Here is an 8,972-nt window from a genome sequence, read left to right as displayed (position 1 = left end):
TGAAAATGCAACAAGTAGAACGCTTACATTCATACACATGATATAAACATGACATAATTGGTATTTCTGACTAGAGACAGAGAAATGGGTCATTTAAGTACTTGTGGTAATAATGAAAATGTCTTAGTTTTGTTATTTTCAGGGGTAAAGCAGAACTGTACCAACTCTCCACAGCAGCAGTCGGAAGAAAGTTAGAAGTTAACATCACTGGATAAGTTAAGGCAAGTTTCTGGTTGAATTGTTCACAGAATCATGTGTCCATGAACCTGGAAAACAGGCCCTAGCTCCTGGCTGAAGACTAGGAGTGCTTTATTTAAGGTGGGAAATCAAAACAGAGGGTTAGTAATTCGGGGAAAAAGAAAACTGACTGCTTAACTGGAGAATTGGAAAGGTGTCTGACAGACTGCGAAGCCATAGATGCAAAATACCACATACAAACAGAAAATGCACTAACCTTACAGAGATAAGGTAATGAAGAGTAATGCATAGATAGTGATTAAAAACCTGGCTAAGAACATAAGCATATGCAATGAAGATCGGCTTGCTACTTGTATGAGTGATAGAATGGTGTGAATGTTGAATAAACTGATTAAACTAGTTTAAAAGGGTGACTTAGCAGTGCTTTTGCACTGAGTGATCAAAACAAGTGATTAGTATAGAAAGAAAATGAAAATAATTCAATAATGTGATAAAGTTTAAACATGTATTTCTTTTGCCAAGTTAAATTGTTGAGATATGGCTGAGTATGGAAAAAGTTTGAGAGCTTGTGTGAATGTGGACAGAGGAGCTTGCTGTGTGTGTGTGATTGAGGCCTTAAAGGAGGGGTAGATTGTTCAGAGGTGCAAATTTGATTAGGAGGTTTATAAATTAGGGTTGACACATTGTTGTAAGGTGTTAGGCTGAATCTGAGTATGGTAAAGTGCTTAACCGGGTTATTGTTGTGTACGAAATGGTGTAGCTTTTGGCGAGGTTTTCGTGTGTTGAACGGGTGAAATTTAAGATGGTTTAAGATTTTTGGGGCTGTTGTTTTCATTTTAATAGAGGGAGTTTTGATAAACATGGACATGTCTAAAAGGGCCCATAGTTTTTATAACAGTGCACTTAGAAAAAACCTGTCAGGTGATTTTGTTTTGTACTTTGATGAGCTAACAATCAGCTCTCTTTTTTCTCATTTTTGCTCTAAGCAGGCCTGGAAGAGAGTGAACTGACGGCGCGGACAAATTACCAAGTAAGGATTGCAGTGAGTCAATCCAGTCAAAAGTATAGAGAACTATTTTCCTAAAAGGAAAACGAAATAAAACAAATGATTGAGCTCATTTTGCTGATGTGGAGCATCTGATGACGTCTTGCGCGAAGGCTGCAGATCAGCAAAAAATATATCATGTGAATGCATGTGAGTGAATGTGAATGACTGGACTAAGGTGGGAACGAGTAAATGTGGACAGACAATTTACCATGTGAGGAAAAGAAAGGGGATGCTTTGTTTTGCTTTTGCCATGAGCAGGACAAGTGGAAGATTTAATTCTGGGGATGCTGATGTTTGCTTGGAGGGAATTTTTGTTTTATTTACTGGGGTTGGATTATGTTATTACATTATAAAATGCTAAATGCTAAAAGGGAAACATTGTTTGATATAACTCATGTTACCATTAACTGAAGAAACACATGATTGATAACTGTTCTGTTTTAAGTTTTCTTTGTTGTAACACAGATTGGATCATAAATGGGGAGAGTTGAGTATGAAATGTAAAGTATAGGTTTTGTTTCCAGGAAATTCCAAGGATCCAGACTTTTGCATGGAGCAAGGAGTTTGAGAAGATTTGACATGATGATTAAATTGATTTTATTCCTTAAACACAGGTTTTCAGGGCCGGAGCAGATCCACCGGAGAGGAGGATTGCTGAGCTGTTCTGAGAGATGATATGACTAACCTTTTTCCTTTAATTTCTTAAGCCCGGGTGATGCATTTTGAGTTTTTGAGTTTTTATTTATTTGGACACATCTGGTGTGTCCAAATATAAAGGGGGAATTTAAGAGGTAATTTGAGATGAGTTCTAGGATCATTTTATGACTTTTGGGGTTGTTGATAATTTAGATATGGTAAAACTGAGGCAGAAATCGTTATTTTTAAATAGAGTTATTTTTAAAGTAAAATGAAACTCCCCTGCTTGATTTAAAATAGGCGAGGCCAAAGGCCTGTAGCTTTTAACTGTATGGCTCTTAACTTGCATGGATGGCGTGGAGTGTAATGAATGAATGCAAAACATGCTTACAGACACAAACATGACATAGATTTATTTTATAGGGCAAGGGTGGAACACATGGTGCTTTGTTTCTGCTTAGCAACTAGTGAGGCGGACGGTGTTAAAGATAAGTATGTAATAAGTGAACAGGAAACATGTGAGGGTGAGACGGGTGAAACAAAGTGTTGTAAATAATGGAAACTTGTGTAACTGGCACTAACAGTAATTTTTGCATGTTAGGTATATGCTTGAAGCAAAAAGAGGTGTAAATCCTGATAGAAATTTTGAAGCGTGCTTTCTAGAGGAGAGGTAGGCTGACATGGGGATGGTGTATATTTTACCCGGGGTGTGTTTAATAAAACTAAAAGTATTGCTCACACACATAAAGAGTATTGAGATTAAGTAAAGTTAATAAAAAGGATAAAGCCCAGAACATGATATTGTGAACCAAGTTTGAATAATTAAAGGAACATTGGATGAACACAGTAGATTAGTGAGGTGTAGCAGAGAGAGGCTTTTTGTTTTCTATCTTTTACAGGAGAAGATTTCAGGACCACAGCGAGAATCCTGGAAGCCCCAGACCGAACGGAACCAACCAGAGAAAGGAGAGAAACAGAGCACAAATACACCTAGTTGTTTATATTACAAAGAAGATCAAAAGTTTGTTAGACATAGGTTATAATGGAAGCATAAAAGGGATGAGAGGAACTTTACATAACATAGAAATCCTGCAACAATTCGTAAATTGCCCAAACACAGTGTTCAGACCGGATATGCGCTACCCGTTAAAGGGGGCGAAGGAATCAGGCGTAAGTTTGACAAATGAAATGGGTTAACTCGATAGAGGAGGTTTCCAAAGGTTGAGAAAATAATGTAGGACCCTTTACCAGGAGAAAGCTAATTGTATCTTTTACACTTTACAGTGGGCACTGAGGGAATGTGGGGATTCAGAAATTCTTTTATCCCTACTATATAATCTGCATTATTATGATTGCATTAAGAACATGTTTTACAGCATGGTTTATCAGTAATATTGTTTACAGGGTTCATATTGCATTGAATATGTTTGTCATCACATTCATTCTATTCACAGGTTTAGTTCATTTTATACACATTGCATAACTGTGCTTGTTTAGAGTTGATGTTCTATCCAAGAGGGTTTTAAGCTTCACTGGTGAGAGTGTCCAGGTGATACATGTTGAGGGAAGATGAGAACATAGCAGGTTAATTGCATGCATGCTTACAATACACATAAATCTAGTAGCAGGCCTGAGCGAGGGCCCAAGAGTCTTCTACTTCTTATTTGAGACCTGCGCCAATTCAGTTTACTTAGTGATTGATGACGAGGGTCCATTCCACTAGATTTCCACTAGAGAGGGACCCAGGAAAGGAGCAGAGATCACTTAAGCATGAAGTGTTTTCAAGTGGGAGCTGGCGTTTTTTATTATTGGACCACCTAGATGACGTGAGGTTATTGTCTGGTTTGCTGAGTCAGGGGACGGCTAGAGAGGGTCAGAGCGAAGGTAGTGGACCTGGAAATGGTGTAGTGACGTCTTTGGAAGACGTCAAGAGAGGGAATTGTGGAATTATAGGGATTATTCTACATAACCATCATCTTATCATTGCAGTAATTATCATTTATTCAAGCATTTATTGAAGTTGCTGGCATTATGTTATAATTTGAATTACAGGGGTTATCATAATCAAATATTAACATATTTATTACAGGTGCAGTTATAACCACTTTAAATCGTTGAGTTAAATCTATAATCTTAAAAGCTTATATGCTGAGTATTTTGCTACAGTAAAATAGTGGCTGAGTGAAGGCCTGAATGTATTCAGCTTCTTGTTGCATTTGAGTCTGCCTAGCAACAGGTGACGCAGAGAGGAGGACAAGTCCATGGGGACCCCATCGCCTTATTTGGAGAAGATGCCAGAAAGGGGAACTCCTGTCTCTGCAGTTATCTCTTAGAATAGATCAGTGTCTGTAGAAGAGGCAAATAATGTTCTGAACATGCAAATAATGTGCTTGTAAATGCATGAGGGGGCGTCATAATACCCTGATGTTATAAAAGCAATCTGAAGTGTATTTTTGGTTGGGGATCTACAACTGATGGTTTCCAGTTTACATCTCCCCACGCTGCGTGTATTCATTAAAAATCAATTGTTTGATTGACCTTTTCTGGACCATGATTGTTTTACTCTCGTCCTCAATTTCGGACCCTTAACAAGATCTACTTTAATAATCTGCTTAAATTGGAACCCAAAGTGGGAACTCTTCCTGGGTTTAATGTTAAACTTAAATGTTTTCACTCAAAACCACAAAAACTAAAAAATCTGTGCTTAAAACTGTGCTTTTCCGAGATCATTTGGAGAAATTAAAAAAAAGCCAAAAAACAAAAACAAATATTTTCTGTGTTCTGTCTCATTCCCCATGACCAGCCATACATATAAAATAAGAAGAAGCTGAGGTGTAAACAGGAACCAAAGAAGTTTGTGGTAAGTTCAAGCATTTTAGCCAGTTTAACTATGGCAGGTTGCACTCTGTTACCATTTACGTTTACCAGCTGAGGCACAGAAAAGATCACAGAGAGGAAACTGTCGGACCAACACAGGAAGTCTCAGATGCAGAAGTTTTACTGTGTCCAGGGCTGGCTGGGCAGCACAGGAAATGTGAAAAGATAAAACAGGTTGGAACACAAACCAGAAGGAGCATCGGCTACAGAACACACAGTCTTAGCCTGTTTGTGCTCCTCAGCACGCACTGTTTTATTTACAACTGTTGATGGTGTGTGGCTGGGCTCAGGCTGGGAAACCTCAGAATCAACAGGCTGAGGAGTAAAACAGTCCAGCGGGGATACAGTGCCAGTAATAGCGTGTAGGTGAGTCTGGGGTGGAATAACAGTCCTTTGTTCAGCTCAACAGCTGGAAAATCCATATTGGCTAACTCAGAGAAAACACTGCGAGCATTACCAGAGTCTGACGGCTCAGGAACACAAAGATCACTAGCGAGGACAACGGTGAATAACTTGACACCGAGGTGTCACTCTGAATAATGTCTTTAGAGTTCAAACACACAGTAGCAGAGTTATCTGATTTAGGAGATACACAGTCCACCGAAGACGAAACAGTGTTACTCACAGAGGTTGATCTGTCATGAAGTCCAGGATCAGAAAGCTCGAGCTGAGCGTGTGAAACACAGTCACTCTCTCCCACGGCTGCAGTCTGCTCAGCTGTACTGGAGCGACGGTGGCTTGAACGCCGTTTTCGGCCAATCTGACAATGTGTGATGTTTTGACAAACACCGGTTCAGGAAGCCCTCCTCTCCTGTTCAGGTGGAGTAGTTTAGTGGACCCGGTTTGTATAAACTGCATTTTCCGGTTCTTTGAATTTAAATTGGTGTTCAGCTAAATGCAGTTTGTCAGTCTGAAGATATTGTAGCTGCTGCTGAGGGATACCCTGCCCCAGCCAACATTTATATGTGGGGCCCATATGGTTTGGAAATGGGCTGAAAATGGGCCCCATATAGGATTGTCCGCGGGTTCCATAATGGCCCCATTTTATAAGCCCATATAGGTGTCATGTTAGGAAAATCTGGGAACTAAATGGGCCCCAACTGGGCAAAGTACACAGAAACCCACCCGGGCCCCACCTTTCAAGTTTTTTGTGGGTACAACATGAGGAAAACATGAGCTAAAAAGTTAGAATGGCATTATCAGTGGGTTCTGTAGTTGCATCTTACTTCTAGTTTGAATTGGCAAATTTCTGGCACTGAGTGGGCCCCATGTAGCAAAACAGTCACAAAATCAATTTATCAGACGGCCAATACGGGTTCTGTGACAGAAAGACACCAAATATATTAAAGCTGACTGCAAACAAAAACTAGTTTGTAAATAAAACCATTTCAAAAATCACAAGAGTACACAAAACAACATTTTTCACATTTATTTTGTCCAACAACTGTGATTTTACGTAACTGTATACCAAAGTGCGTAAACTTTTAAAAAACTAGAAATGTCAAACTACAGCAAAATTCCTTAGATATTTGGAACTGTAGCAACATGGGGAAAAAGTCAGATGGAAAACTCAAAAGTTTATCTTGAATCAGCAGGGTTTCTTTTTTTGTTTTTTTTACAGAGCCGTAAGTCTATTTTGTACCCTTGCAGCCCTCAGTCCTCCTCTGCCTTTTGCTCCAGTGAACCACTTGGACAGAGCCTTCTCTGCTTCTTGCAAGTTGACTTTTGATGTTAAATAATTCTTCTTCAGTGTCTCTGCAAATGAAGAAGAAAAATGGGCAAGCCAAAGTAAAGTTAATCTTAGCTTACTTCATTTGGTGATGATTTGCAAAGAACAATGTTTATTTCACTTTATTGCCTCAAAAAATGTATACAAATTGCATGATAACCAATCTCAGTTACACTTTCAAACACTTTATTAAAAAAGTTTAGTTTTCTAAAGTTCAAATGTCTCAAGTGAAACTAACTTACCATACACAACATTAAAAAGACGCAAATCTCTGAACTTTTTTTTCCCATGTCGGCCAAGCATGTTGTACTCCACAGCCAGCTCAGGTGATATGAGGAATTTCATCATCCTTCATGTGGCATCGTCTACACTTGTTCTCCCAGGAGAACAAGAGACCCAGAACACCCAGGACATGCTGGAGGGACTATGTTTTTCAGCTGGCCTGGGAATGCCTTGGGATTCCCCCGGAGGAGCTGGACCAAGTGCCTGGAGAGAGCGAACTCTGGGCCTCTCTACTTAGTACCGGATTGGGTTGCGGGGGGCAGCAGCCAAAGCTTAAGATAGTGGACCAGGCATGGAGGATAAATGGACACTTTACATATTAAAAAGTTGTTGCTTAAGAATAAAACAATACATTTTTAATTAATAACATCAGCAGAAAGCCTTGTTATTAATTAAATGTACAATTTCTATAGAATAGGAAACAACTCAGTTCATTTTTGATCATATCAATACCAGCATATTACACGACTAGTGATGGGATTTCCGGCTCTTTTTAGAGAACTGGCTCTTTCTGCTCGGCTCACTAAAAAGACCCGGCTCTTTCAGAGAAACTCCAAAACATATTAAAACTCCAAAACACATTTCTAGCGTTAACTGAACTTCCAAAACAGAGCTACCTAGATCACTTAAATTACACAATTGAAAGCATATGTGTATTGTTTGTGTATTTACACACAAGCACTCATATATATTCAAATAATTAAAAAAAAAAGTTCATTTACCTGCTACGACCACACACCAAATCCGGTCGTTGGTACTTGCTGGCTGTGTAGGCTCTAACAAAAGCTCAACACTGCGCCGAGCATTCTGGAGCACTTCTGTTGTGTTTTTACGTATTTTGGAGTTTTCACGTGTTTTGGGGTTTGTGCGTGCTTTGTGTCTAGGGGCCACCGTAAATACACTTTTATTTATTCACTCGATATAAAATGTAATAAATAAATCATATAATACAAAAACCAACTAGTCACAGTTCAACTTTTAACTATTTATAATTTCAGCTTTTTCCTTTTAAACAAATTTAAAGTGAAACAACACAAAACACTGCAAACCACAACACAATTAAATATAAATTAAAATATGAAAACAAAAAGAAGATGCATATTCTCTGTCATATGGGCCTGCATGAATAAACTTTCTGAATCCTTTATCATCCGCAACTGAAAGTAGTTGTGGATGATTACTACTTTCTAATGTGACGTTGTTGTCCCTGGCTCTCTTTCTCTCTCTCTCCCTCCCGCTCTGTTCCTGTGCTGGTGTAACTACCACCCCTCCTCCCTGTGCCCAGCGCAAAGCACAAGGCTCGAGTGCGGAGTGAAGCGGAAAAAAAGTGAGAGAGAGAGAGGGTGAGAGAAAGAGTCGTTCACGTCAAAGATTCGGCTCTAAGAGCCATTTCGTTCGTTCGGACACATCACTATTCTGAAGCAGTGTGTTGATCTTTTTGGCACACGCACCGGAGCGTCAGCTTCAAGCGGACCATCACTACCTCTCACGTCTAAAGGTAAGTGCCAAGGTAACTTTGAACTGAGTTCAGTCAATCTTGAGTTTTTCGAAGTTTTCTGAGTGAGGTTTTCTGTTGCTCTCTGTGAGAGAAGACCGTTAAAGGCGAGGCTCTCCAGAGTGTAGCGAAACAGGAAACCACAGCCGAGTGTGTGTAAGTGTGCAAACGAATAGATTAGAAGTGCAAGTGAGCCACGAGTATAGAAAGGTCAAGTTTCGTGAGTTGTTTTTCCACTGATCACGCGCTCAACACTCTACACACTCAAGCATCAGTATTGTACAATTCTGGGCGTCACGTGAGGTGCAGGTGTTACCATATAACGGGAATCTCCATTGTTCTGTAGCAGTGGTTCTCAAACGTTTCACAATGAGTTTCACCCTTACAAGCGACATCAAAGCACAGTAGTAAAGGCAGAAGCGGTTTTTGATACGAGCGACACGGGCGGTTGCCCGGAGCGGCATCGTGGTGGGGGGCGGCGAAAAAAAAAAAAAAATAATAAAAATTGCTCGTATTCATGCTGCCCCGACATCATGCCAGCGCCCATTGGGACTGTTGTATGCACCGATCGGTTTTCTATCCATTTGCTGGGAGTAAGGGCGCCCTCCGTTTGCGAGCTGCGCCTGCTCGCTGCTGAAGTCAAAGTAAACTTTATTGTCATCTCCGCTACATACAGTCCAGTATATAGAGAGACAAGATGACGAGGC

At 40.0% G+C, this 8,972-nt stretch overlaps 1 long non-coding RNA gene across 1 annotated transcript; it reads right to left on the bottom strand.

Moving 5' to 3' along the window:
• Positions 1-6,172: 6,172 nt before the first annotated feature.
• Positions 6,173-7,284, bottom strand: LOC120438213. The gene is made up of 2 exons (XR_005611725.1): positions 6,731-7,284; positions 6,173-6,514 (listed from the first exon to the last, which is right to left on the bottom strand). It is a non-coding gene; the product is annotated as an uncharacterized LOC120438213 (long non-coding RNA).
• Positions 7,285-8,972: the final 1,688 nt, after the last annotated feature.

The sequence above is a fragment of the Oreochromis aureus genome, linkage group 3 (genome assembly GCF_013358895.1).
Source record: "Oreochromis aureus strain Israel breed Guangdong linkage group 3, ZZ_aureus, whole genome shotgun sequence".
In the NCBI taxonomy this organism is placed as follows: Eukaryota; Metazoa; Chordata; class Actinopteri; order Cichliformes; family Cichlidae; genus Oreochromis; species Oreochromis aureus.
This window is presented reverse-complemented; position numbering and strand designations above follow the sequence as displayed.